The sequence below is a fragment of the Convolutriloba macropyga genome, chromosome 9 (assembly GCF_964194025.1).
Source record: "Convolutriloba macropyga chromosome 9, txConMacr16.3, whole genome shotgun sequence".
Classification (NCBI taxonomy): domain Eukaryota; kingdom Metazoa; phylum Xenacoelomorpha; order Acoela; family Convolutidae; genus Convolutriloba; species Convolutriloba macropyga.
In genome coordinates this window covers 46,390,667-46,404,099 of record NC_134476.1, presented here as the reverse complement: position 1 = coordinate 46,404,099, position 13,433 = coordinate 46,390,667, and positions in this window count along the sequence as shown.

The following is a 13,433-nucleotide window of genomic DNA, read 5'->3' as shown; positions in this document are numbered from 1 at the left end:
CTAATTTGCGTTACGGTCATGTATATTGTTGCAATGTTATTTGTGACCGAAGGTGTTGTTTTTTTGCTTTATCTGAAGAATGTCGAAAATGAGCTGTTTTCGACCAAGGGGTCATAATCATCAAAATTTAAAAACTGTTTTTCCGAACTTTTTCATGTTCCAGATGATAGCCCTTTTCTTCCTGATTCCAAAACACCTTCATTTTCAAGAATCGGTTCAGTAATCTCTGAGAAATTGCCCTTTGAAATAAGCCCGGGCCTCCGCCCCGCGAGGCTGGATATATAACAACTAAAACACATAACTAAAACAACTACCACCACAACTAAAACAACTACCACCATATTTCCCACCTCGAGATCATGTGAAATATGTAATTTCAACGCAAGTTGTATTTCGCCTCTCTACAGGTAAGTTATATGTGTTGGCAATGTGAAATATTCGAATGAGCTGCCGCATTGTCACTTGACCAGCTGCATACATTCTGAGCATGTCATCTGACAGCAGGAGGAGTGCTATGAAGCGCTGTCCGGCTAGACCATTATAATTAACCTGCAAAGAGGTGCATATGAAATGAAATGTATCGGAAACATTCAAATGGTGATAGTAAGTTAGTGAAAGCAATGAGAAAGTGTCAGAGAGCCCCCCCCCCACCCAACCCCCCCCAAGTCCGGCAGCTACACCAGAATACCCCCGCCCGTGCTACGTGTCGTACCGTACGAGTGTTGCACGTCGCAGAATAGCTGCGCGCGCTGCTGTAGAGCGCAGAACAGAGTGTCGGGCGTGCCCAAGGTCATTTTAATAGCAGGAACTGAGTATTTTAGATCAAGTGAGATGCAGTCAAGGTATTTTGACGACCATGTACCTGGACAGGGAGTTAATGTAAATGAGTTCTTGAGTCCAGGAGGACGCAGAAAGGAGATCAGAGTAAAATGTTTCAAAGGTTTTAAAAAAGACAAGGAATTATATAGGACAAGACGTCAAGTTGATTTAGATCTCGCAACCTCTATAAGGTTCGTCAATTTTCAAGCTAAGTGCGAACCTGGGCAAGTACTAGCGAAAGTCTGGGAGATATTTAAGAATGCGAAATCGATCAAGTTGGGCAAATTAAGACCAAATCAGAAAACGGGCGAAAAAAAACAATGGCGTTACAATGGCTGGGTCAATTTTTTTGGCAGTGGAGACTGCAAACGTGCCAGGAGTCTTATCGAGAAAAAGAGAGAAAAATATGGCGAAATGATCATTGAAAAAGTTGGCAGGATCAGATGTCTCGGTTTTCATACCAAGAAGAAGGTTGTAGCGTTACCGAAAAAAAGAATTCCTGCGAAAAAAGAAGTGCCTAGGCAATTTTCCAGCTGGGGTAAACGATGGTCCCCAATAAACGAAAGTCGATTTGCGGATGATGTTTTTGATTGTTTATTATCGAATGGTATTGTGCTAGTCGAGTAATTGTTATAGCAATGTTGTTTTAGTGTTTGCCGTGTAGTTTTATACTTCCATATTGAGAAATTGTTTATTTGATGCTTATTTAGCTAATCTGAATTCAGAATTGTCCATCTGAGAGCTTTTTTTTTTCTTTATCATTTATTTGTACTGCTTCTATTAACTTTTGCGTGGTTTCTTTTTGAGGATTCTGCAGGGGAAACCCTAGATTACCAACAGAATTGTTGAAAACATTCCATTATTAGCTCAAAATTACGATTTTTCCGCATTTTAGAAGTTTTAGAAATTGAAAAATAGGTCTTTTTCATCGGGTCAAGGAGTTTTTCAAATCAAACCAAACTCGGTATGCAGTATCGCCAGGGTATGTAGAGTGTAAAACAAAAAGAATTTTTGGTATAGCTTGCCCAGGAAAAAAGTTAGTATTTCATACGGAAATTTGCGATTATTTCAAATATTTATTTTTTAAATATAGTATTTTTCGTCGGGTCAAGGAGTTGTTCAAATCGAACCAAACTCGGTATGCAGTATCCCCAGAGTGTGTAGAGTGTAAAACAAAAAGAATTTTTGGTATAGCTTGCCTAGGAAAAAAGTTAGTATTTCATACGGAAATTTGCGATTATTTCAAGTATTTATTTTTTAAATATAGTATTTTTCGTCGGGTCAAGGAGTTGTTCAAATCGAACCAAACTCGGTATGCAGTATCCCCAGGGTGTGTAGAGTGTAAAACAAAAATAATTTTTGGTATAGCTTGCCTAGGAAAAAAGTTAGTATTTCATACGGAAATTTGCGATTATTTCAAATATTTATTTTTTAAATATAGTATTTTTCGTCGGGTCAAGGAGTAGTTCAAATCGAACCAAACTCGGTATGCAGTATCCCCAGGGTGTGTAGAGTGTAAAACAAAAAGAATTTTTGGTATAGCTTACCTAGGAAAAAAGTTAGTATTTCATACGGAAATTTGCGATTATTTCAAATATTTATTTTTTAAATATAGTATTTTTCGTCGGGTCAAGGAGTTGTTCAAATCGAACCAAACTCGGTATGCAGTATCCCCAGGGTGTGTAGAGTGTAAAACAAAAAGAATTTTTGGTATAGCTTGCCTAGGAAAAAAGTTAGTATTTCATACGGAAATTTGCGATTATTTCAAATGTTTATTTTTTAAATATAGTATTTTTCGTCGGGTCAAGGAGTTGTTCAAATTGAACCAAACTTGGTATAGAGTATCCCCAGGGTATGTAGAGTCTAAAACAAAAAGAATTTTTGCTATAGCTTGCCTAGGAGAAAAGTCAGTTTTTCATACGGAAATGTGCAATTATTTCGAATAACTTGAGATTATTGAATTTTAAAAATAGAGAAATTTTATCGTATCAAGGACTTTTTCAAAGCGAACCAAATTGATATCCCAGACTACCAGTAACATTTACGTTGTAATGCAAAAAGAATGGCCAGCTTAGCTTTCCTAGAAAAAAAGTTCTTATCTCAATCGGAAATCTCGACTTTTTCGCTTATTCTATTTTCAAAAATAGAGAAAATTTATCGGGTCAAGGAGTTGTTCAAAGTGAACTAAATTGATATCCCAGACTACCAGTACTATTTAGGTTGTAATGCAAAAAGAATGGTCGGTCTAACTGTCCTAGAAAAAAAGTTCGTATCTCAATCGGAAATCTCGACTTTTTCGCTTATTCTATTTTCAAAAATATAGAAATTTCGTCGGGTCAAGGAGTTGTTCAAATCGAACCAAACTCGGCATGGAGTATCCCCAGGTTATGTAGAGTGTAAAACAGAAAGAATTTTTGCTATAGCTGGCCTAGGAAAAAAGTTAGCTTTTGATACGGAAATTTGCGATTATTTCGAATATTTAATTTCAAAAATAGAGAAATTTTATCGGGTCAAGGAGTTATTCAAATCGAACCAAACTCGGTATGGAGTATGCCCAGTGTAGGTAGAGTGTAAAACAAAAAGATTTTTTGCTATAACTTGCGTAGGAAAAAAGTTAGTTTTTCATACGGAAAGTTGCGATTATTTCGTTTAAATTGCAATTATTGAATTTTAAAAATAGGTCTATTTCGTCGGGTCAAGGAATTGTTCAAATCGAACCAAACTCGGCATGTAGTATCCCAAGTGTATATAAAGTCTACAACGAAAAGAATTTTTGGTATAGCTTGCCTAGGAAAAAAGTTAGTATTTCATACGGAACTTTTTGAATTTCTCGAAAAAGGAATTTTAAATATAGGACTTTCTTATCGGATCAAGAAGTTGTCCAAATTGAACCAAACTTGGTATGGAGTATCCCCTGTGTAGGTAGAGTGTAAAACAAAAAGATTTTTTGCTATAGCTTGCGTAGGAAAAAAGTTAGTTTTTCATACGGAAAGTTGCGATTATTTCGTTTAAATTGCAATTATTGAATTTTAAAAATAGGTCTATTTCGTCGGGTCAAGGAGTTGTCCAAATCGAACCAAACTTGGTATGGAGTATCCCCTGTATATATAGAGTCTGAAACAAAAAGAGTTTTTGCTATAGCTTGCCTAGGAAAAAAGTTAGTTTTTCATACGGAAATAATGACTTATTCGCTTATTCTATTTTCAAAAATATAAAATTTCATCGGATCAAGGACTTTTTCAAAGTCAACCAAATTGATATCCCAGACTACCAGTAACATTTAGGTTGTAATGCAAAAAGAATGGTCCGCCTAACGTTCCTAGAAAAAAAGTTTGTATCTCAATCGGAATTCTCGACTTTTTCGCTTATTCTATATTCAAAAATAGAGAAATTTTATCGGATCAAGGACTTTTTCAAAGTCAACCAAATTGATATCCCAGACTACCAGAACTATTTGGGTTGTTATGCAAAAGAAATGGTCAGCCTAACGTTCCTACAAAAAAAGTTAGTTTTTCATACGGAAATTTGCGATTTTCGAGAATAACGAATTTTGAAAATAGATCTATTTCATCGGGTCAAGGAGTTGTCCAAATCAGACCAAACTGGGCATGGAGTATCCCCTGTGTAGGTAGAGCGTAGGAAAAAAAGAATTTTTGATACAGCTTGCCTAGGAGAAAAGTTATTTTTTCATAAGGAAAGTTGCGATTATTTCGTTTAAATTGCAATTATTCAATTTTAAAAATTGGTCTATTTCGTCGGATCAAGGAGTTGTTCAAATCGAACCAAACTCGGCATGGAGTATCCCTATTGTATATAGAATCTACAACGAAAAGAATTTTTGCTATAGCTTGTCTAGGAAAAAAGTTAGTATTTCATACGGAAATTTGCGATTTTCGCGAATGAGGAATTTTAAAAATAGGTCTTTTTCATTATGTCAAAAAGTTATTCAAATCAAACCAAACTCGGTATTGAGTATCCCATGTATAAATAGATTGTAAAACAGAAAGAATTTTTTGGTATAGCTTTTGTAGGAAAAAAAATTTAGTTTATCGTACGGAAATTTCGATTAATTCGAATAGTTAATTTTAAACATTTTTTGAAAATAGGTCTTTTTCATCGGGTCAAGGAGTTGTTCAAATTCAACCAAACTGGGTATGGAGGAGTATACCATGGGTACCTAGAGTGTAAAACAGAAAGTATTTTTGGTACTATTCGCCTGGGAAAAAAGTTAGTATTTCATACGGAAATTTGCGATTATTTCGAATAATTTGCGATTATTGAGTTTTAAAACAGGTCTTTTTTAAATAATTAATTTTCATCGGGCCGAGATGTTGTTAAAATCAAGTAAGGGTCACTGTCAGAGGTCTGCTGTGTCTAAGGAGTCTAAAATGCCTAGAGTTTGGGTTATGTTTCCCAGGTATAATTGATTTTCGTTTTGAACGTACACATCAACTTGGGAATTTTTTCAGTTGTAAAGATGAGACAGTATGAAATTGTTGTAAATGAGAAAGGCGTTCATTGCAAGACTCCGTCGTTGAGGGAAGATGGTAATGTTCGACATGACCAAACAAGTTTTGAAAATAAATTGTTGCGTGAGATGGAGGAACTCAAAAAGAAACTAGAAGAGCTCACAAAGAGAGTGAAAGAACTTGAAAAAGCAAATGCAGAAGTGATAGACTTGACTGGTGACTCGAGCTCTGATACAGTCTCAGTGCATTCTGAAGACTTAAGCCCAGTTGAGAATGGCTGTTTTTTGGCTGAGGTTAAACTGTAATTTCGTTAACTTAGCTAAACAGGTCGTACATATTGATTACTGGAATCAGATTTAGCTGAACAGTTCGTACATATTGATTACTGGAATCAGATTTAACAGTTTCATTTATAGTTGTGTCTATCAATCAGTTTTCTCCTCAGAATGACAATCTTGATTTAATTGTGCGGTTTACGTTCCAATGATTTTCTGTTTGATCTCAATCTTCTAAATTTTTTCAGGTCTTGAAAATGTCTGCTGCTAAACTCAACTGGTTAATTATGAGTAATCAGAAGGATGACGTTCGAATTATTGACGCAGATTCAGATATGTGGGGCTGTTTAAGCTATTTCGAGAAAGTGAAGCTGGAAGCGGGTAGTAACATAATGCTTAACAGGGATGGTAAACTGTGTGGTTACTCAATTGTGCTGCAAGGTATTGATGATTTTTCAAGCGAGCTAGAAGAGTTAAGGCGAATTACAAAGCCTCTCAAAGCTGTGGAACCTGTGACTGTGGAAATTTGCCCAGCAGCTTCGGAAGTATCCAGCGGCAATTGCTTGAATCCACAATCTTCGTCAAAGATTGCGAAGGGAACTATTGTCTCGGTATGATTATCTTTTACTTGCATCATTGAAATCCTAGTCGGCTAAAGCACTAATGATTGTTTCTTTTTAGTGTTGTGCAAAACATAAAGGAATGACTGAAGTTTTGCTAGAGAATGAGAAACGGATGCATGACTTGGTCGACCTTCTGCGAGGCTCAACAAGTCGGGCCGTCGATGATTTGCTATCCGTGAAGCGCAACTTCAATAATTACGTTAGTCTAATTTGACAACTTAACTTACATTATCATTTTAAAAAGTTTGTTCTCTTGAAGGTCACCAGCGCGCTTGCAAGTATTGACGAGATTGCGGAACTTCTGGAAGAAACTGGTAACGTTGAAGATAACCCAGACGAGGATCAAACGGATAACCACGACGATCTTGATGAGCACACAGTCTTTCGGTTTGTGGAGAAGAAACCTCCTGTGCAGTTTGGTCTGAACGGGAAAAATCTAGACCATGTCTACAGTGGGCACAAACCCTCCGAATACGGACTGGCACTTCGTAAGTGGATTTACGGAGTTGATGGACTGGCGTACGAAATGATTCTACCCACAAAGAGCCTGACAGATGGAAGAAAGTGTGCATCAAAGGAGTCCCTGCTAAAATTTTTTCGTGAGTTAGAAAATTTCTTGTTTCTGAAAGGTGTTTGACGTTTTCCCAAAATCCCGTGAACTCCCTTTAGTAAGTTAACGTTTAACAAGTCTCAATTTTAGGATTAGTTGAGAGAAAGTTTCCGAGCTCATCATTCCCCGATGCCAGAAAACAAGCCAAGAAAGCGGCCAATAAAGCTGGATTAAATGCGAAGCAGAGGTTAGAAGGTAAAGGCAAGTACAGCGAAGAAGCTAAGAATAAGAAGAAAGATTTGTATCGGGGAAAAAAAGCCAACCAAGAAAATGCATAAACGTAGATTTATTGAGTTCACTCACTTTGTTCCAGATCCATAGCTCATTCAAGGTGCTAAGAGTATACTTTACTTGTATGTACTTCTTTTAATTCTATAACTGTCAGATGCAACAGGACTCAGATGCAGCAGTTAAATTTATGAGTTAGTTTAGATTTCTAATGCTTTAAACTGAATCAAAGCTTCCAAATTTGTTTTATGAGATAGTGTGTAGTTTCAATGATGAACCCACAAGAAACATAATGACTTTCAATCTTGTTTTCTTTGATTCTACTTGTTTGTACTCAACTATTTGACTTGCTTCGATGTGAATAATTTTCAATCTGTCTTTCAGATCTATGGCCAATTCCAGCGATCGCCCTAAGAGGCAAGTAAAAATTCCCAGCTTTGAGACGGACCCGGAAACACAAGTTGAACGCAGCATTCGTCATGAGCATAGAAATACGTTGTTTGTTTTCATATACGAAAAAGCTTGTGTATCGACGGGTCTCAATAGTATTGCTTGGCCCAGAGGTTATTCTGACGAAGCGAAGCTCGCCTTACAACCTGGAGAGTACGAATTCATAAGACACAACCGCGATCCTCGCAGAATGCTGTATTTGGGTAGAGGTCCGGCCGAGAGAGTGCGCGAATACAAGAAGCAAGCGGCCGAAATTTATAAGAAAGGACAGCGACCCCCTTTCTCTGGGAGGGGCCAGGAACAACGAGCGCAACTCAACCTGCAGCTACTCATGTCGTTGACTCACCTGATCTGCTTTTCTCGTCTCCCGAACCGACTGAAGCTACGCAAAAAGAGATGCCTCAAACGTGCCCAGAAAAAAGTCTTGGTCCCGCAAAAGCCAGAGCAAAAGTAACAGAAAAAATTGTTTGCCCCACAAAAGCAGTCGCAGAACCAAACAAAGAGACACGGTCACTTCTTTTTTTGCCAAAGGCGACAACGGCTGCTGACAAATCGGAGGTTTGTTGTTTTGTTGTTGAAAAATGGCTTAAGTTTTTGCTTTCATTGTTCAATCCCTTAATTGGAAAAAGTTATCAAACCATTGGCTGACATTATAAATTTTTTTATTATAAAGTGTCCAAAACTTTGCTCTCTCAATACTTTTTTTAATTTCTAGAGCTGCTCAACTTCCATGTGCAAAGAGTTCGAAGACTTCTTGAAAGGTCACGACGAGAGAATGAACCGTGCACAACAAGTGGGGGTTGGAATTAAGGCAAAGCATGACAAGAAACGACGCAAAATTCTGGGCGAGCTTGATGATACGGTTGGTTTGAATTTTTTTCAATCAAACAAAACATTTTTTTCCAAGCTGTTTTATTTCAGCTCGAAGACGTTCAGGAAATCTCCATTCTTCAAAAGTTTGGGTTTCAAAGCATTGACGAGAATCCAGATTTGAGGGCCGCCTACCCAGTTCATAGAGTTGAATTCGAGGGAGAAGATCTGATGAAGACCCATGTGGCAAACTGCTATCCATCTCAACTTGGCCGTTGTTTGGGCAGAAAAATTTTTGGAGTTGACGGCTTGGTTGATCAGATGATGTACAGTCAGAGCTCAGGCACACGTACAGAAGTGCCTCTCGAAAAACGAGAATTGTTTGAAGGTTTTTGTACTTTTCTGTTGATCTCACTCTTCAAAAAATAGTTCTAGAAAAATTGCAATAAGTTAGCATCGGTCTTCTATTCTTAAAAATTATTACTCATGCAGAGAGTTTTCTCTTGTTTAGACGTCGTGAAGCAAAAGTATCCTTTGACACCTCGAATGGCACTGAGGAAGGCGAGAGATTCTGCAAACCAATCAGGAAGGGAGAGGAAAAGCTATCTGAAAAATGCTGAGGTTGTTGAACATAGGCAAGAAGTATCAGAGACGCCGACGACTGCGAACAATCAGGCGGAATGAAATAACAATAGCTTTTTTGTAAAACCTTTATAGCCAAGAGGAAAGGTTTCAGTTAGACCTCTAAGTTAGCTATATTTAAACTTGACATTTGATTTAAACTTATCATGACAGTGGTTACAAAGAAACAGAACATTTGTCTAGTTTTTGCCTAAATTTTACGGCGAAGTTAGTTGTAACTCTAATTGTTGTTAGTTATGACAAAATTGATTCATTTTGTGGATTTTGATTTGTAAATGAAGTCATTTGTCTAGTTCTTGCTTAGATTTTCCTTCTGATTTAACGATTGGTTTGATTTAATTCATCGGTGGCTATGTGTTCTCTTATCATGCAGCTTTAGCATGCAGTTATCAAAATTACTCCCGTTTATGTCGATTTTTTTGTGCTAGAACTGAAGGAATTTTTGAAGTCGGACTTTTTTCCCTGTCTCATATTCATATTGCAATAGCTTCTCAAGAAATTGTGTTTCTCAATGTAATTTTTAATTTAAGATGAAATGGATAATTGCGAAAAATTGGCCCAAATTGAAGGTTTTGTCGCTGAGCGTTATGTTCAAAAAACGGCCAATGAAATACATTTGCTCACAGAATTGATGTCCCAAGAAAGTTACATGAATTTGATTGATTCTGACAGAGATTTCAAAAAGCTGAGTCAGGATATGGAAGAAATTTACAAATGTGCTCTCACTGAAGGTTTTCGTATCGAAGCTGACAATTTCGGCGGGTACTGTTTGGTGAATCGCAGTGGAAAAGTAATCAAAAAAGGTGAAATCAAATGTGCTGTAGGCTTGCTGGCAAAAAAACCAAAAGATCGTGTGATTGATGACTGGTCCCTTATGGAAGGCGATAAATTGTTAGTTGGCGTCGCAAGGTGGGCAAATCACTCGTGTGTCCCAAACTGCGATTACTACATGAGTGGTGGCTTCAAGGGCAGAGAGTGCGTACGACTGCGAGCGATTCGTGAAATCAAGCCGGGCGAAGAACTGACTACTTATTACAATGAAGATTTTTTTGGAGAAAATAATAAGTTTTGTCTCTGTGGACATGTATCCGAGCACGGTATAGAAGCAGAGGAGTCAGAAGATAAAATGAGCGAAGTAGGTATGAAGCCCTCAAAACGAAAACGAACAGTGATTCCCAGAATAAAAGTAAATGCAAGGGATGTGCGTTCCTCATTGCTCACTGACCTTATCAAGTTCTATAGCGAAGATTCAAATGCCAGTGTTGTTTCGGAGACAAGCTCAATTCCTCTCAACTGTGGCCCCGCCTGTGACGGAGATGATTTAGCAAGATTTGGAAGTCCAGAATGCAATGATTCATCAGATGGAGTTAGTAGCACCGTTATTAGCTTGCCTTCTGACCATTTTCAGAGCAACACGGCACTTGATCTGTTCAGCAACCACAGTTTTAACGATAGTGGTGATGAAATTGTGTCGTATGAACGTAATGATTCAAATGGGCTTTTGCATCAAGTATCAGGTGTTTCTGTGGAAAATTTGAAAGCCTCGCTTTTGGCTATTGTTTCGGTCCATAATGCTTCTGATGCGCTTTTGAACGATCTCTTGAAGCGTGATCAGCTACTCTTTGACGGTCAATCTGTTTCGCCGTGGGCAGTTAAAAAACAATTTGAAGACTTCTGCAGCTCTTATCAGTGTGACAGGACGTTGGTTGAGAAAGGGGAGCTGATTTTAATGAATTTTCGCCCGTTGCTTGTCGATATTGTGAAGACTTCTCTTTCCGAAATGTTTGAGTACGCTGAAAAGAAACTTACCACGCGCGATATTCTAATGCCAAAATTTGCCATGAATGATCAAAGGGAGGTGATTGTGAGGTTAATTGTAAACACAGATGGAGCTGCTGTTTGCAAGACTCCGACAACCTCGGCGTGGCCGCTGTTCTTTGCTATTGCTGATCTACCACCTAAGCCGCGACAACTTTTTAAAAATCTTGTACTAGGAGCGCTGTTTGTTGGTTCAGGCTATCCAGATTTTGATGTTTTTTTTGAGCATATACAAAACGAGTTGTCTGTTTCGGAGAAGCTCACTTTCAATGAACAAGAATTGACAATTACATTTGAGCCAATCTTGTTAGTAACTGATCTGATTGCAAAATCCAAAGTACTCAAAATGAAGCAGTTCAATGGTTACTATGGTTGCACTTTATGCACACAGAGAAGAATTCATCTAGCATACACACATCAATACCCTCATGATCACTCTTTTGAAATGCGCTCATTCGATTCGCATATGAGAAACATACAAGAGCTAGAGAATGGAAGCATTGATAAATTAAGAGCGGAGTTGGGACCAAAAGAGGACTGCGAATTCAAAACTCATGGCGTGAAAGGTAGAAGCAAAGCTTTTGATGTAATTTCAAATCAACCCCTTTCGTCTCCAATTGACCCAATGCACCAAATTTTTCTTGGTGTAGCAAAAGATCTTCTTCAACATCATTATAATAAAAGGGATGCAGATCATAAAGCTGAAATTAATTCGTTCCTCGAGTACGTTGACTTACCGAAAGAGTTCAAAAATAACGTCAGAAGTCTCGAAGCCTTAGCCAGCTTCAAAGCAAAGGAAGTGAAGTTTTTGTTGTTTTATTTGTCAGCCATAATTTTCCCTCCGTATTTGCATGGTGAAGAACGAAGTAGTGACGCAGTGGATCTCAAAAAATTGGTTTTTGCTCTTCGTGAACTTTTTGAATCTAACGAGAATGCTAACTTTTGTGATAAACTGCTGTCAGAATTCTGCATCAGCATGTCGGAGAAAACAAATAAGATGGAGTCGATAAATTTTCATCTACTCCGGCATCTAGGATGGCAGGCGAAAAATATAGGACCATTGTTCACCGCATCTGCTGCCATGTTTGAGTCGGCCAACAGACTTTTGATTGCACCACTCACACGAACCGTAAACCAGTGTCAGCTCCTAGTACGAAGATTTGTGAGAGCAAAAATGATCGCGAAAATGACTGTAGAAGACGACTGTCTGGCTGAAATGCTCACAACTTTTAACGAGAAGAAAAAACTAGATGAATGTTACGGATTTGTAGAAAACACTGAGACAAGAAAGTTTCGCACAGAAAATCCAAATTTGAAACTGTTTTGTCGTAAAATTGGAAATTTTTTCTTATCATCGGCGGCCTACGGACGAGGATGTGTTGCTGATAAGTTTGTTTGTGTCTCAATTGACGACGACCTAAGTGGCGACGAGTATTTTGTCGGCGAAATTCTCTTCTTTTTTCGTGGAGATGTGGAACGCTGTGTGCTCCGAAATCTCCGAGTTGTCAAGAAACTGAAATTAGTTACAATGCAAGAGCAAAATTTTGTTCCTTTTGGTTTCGTTGTGGAAGATACAGAGGAGAAAATGGAAATAGTTTTGACGGCCATTAAATATAAACTCTTCTATTTTAAATTTAATGAAGTCTCCTATCTGATTACAATGCTCAGCCACTTCGAGCACAACTAAGGAGCCCAAAAAATTTTTAGTCCTTTGTTAGTTTCGATTTATAGCGTGTTTGTTCTTTCCTAACAAATTTTTCAATAGATTATTTTGCGGGGCATGGTTTTTCGGACTTCTGTGTTTCTATTATGGGCAAATTCAATAAGGTCAAAAGGTTGTTGTACATTATAGCACTTGTATACAGAGTGCAAAACGAAAAGATTTTTTGATGCAGCTTGCAAAGGAAAAAAGTTAGTTTTTCGTACGTTAATTTCCGATTAATTCGAATAATTAATTTTAAATAATTTTTAATTGGCCTTTTTGATAAGATCATAGAGTTGTCCAAATCAAACCAAACTCGGTATGGAGTATCCGATGTGCAGTTAGAAGGTGAAACTGAAATAATTTTGGTATAGCTAGCCTAGGAAAAAAGTTAGTTTTTCATACGGAACTTTTTGAATTTCTCGAAAAAGGAATTTTAAAAATAGGTCTTTTTTATCGGATCAAGAAGTTGTTCAAATCGAACCAAAATAGGTATGGAGTATCCCCAGGGTATGTTAACCGTTAAACAGAAAGGTTTTTTCGGTATAGCTTGGCTAGGGAAAAAGTTAGCTTTTCATACGGAAATTTCTTTTTATTTCCGTATAATTTTGCATAAGTAATTTTAGAAATAAGTGTTTTTGATTAGGTAATAGAGTTGTCCAAAGTGAACCAAACTTGGCATGGAGTATCCCCAGGGTATGTAGAGTGTAAAACAAAAAGAATTTTTGGTATAGCTTGCCTAGGAAAAAAGTTAGTTTTTCATACGGAAATTTGCGAATTTCGCAAATAGCGAATTTTGAAAATAGGTCTATTTCATCGGGTCAAGGAGTTGTCCAAATCAGACCAAATTGGCGTGGAGTATCCACAGGGTATGTAGAGTGTAAAACAAAAAGAATTTTTGGTATAGTTTGGCTAGGAAAAAAGTTAGCTTTTCATACGGAAATTTCCTATTATTTCCGTATAATTTTGAATAAGTAATTTTAGAAA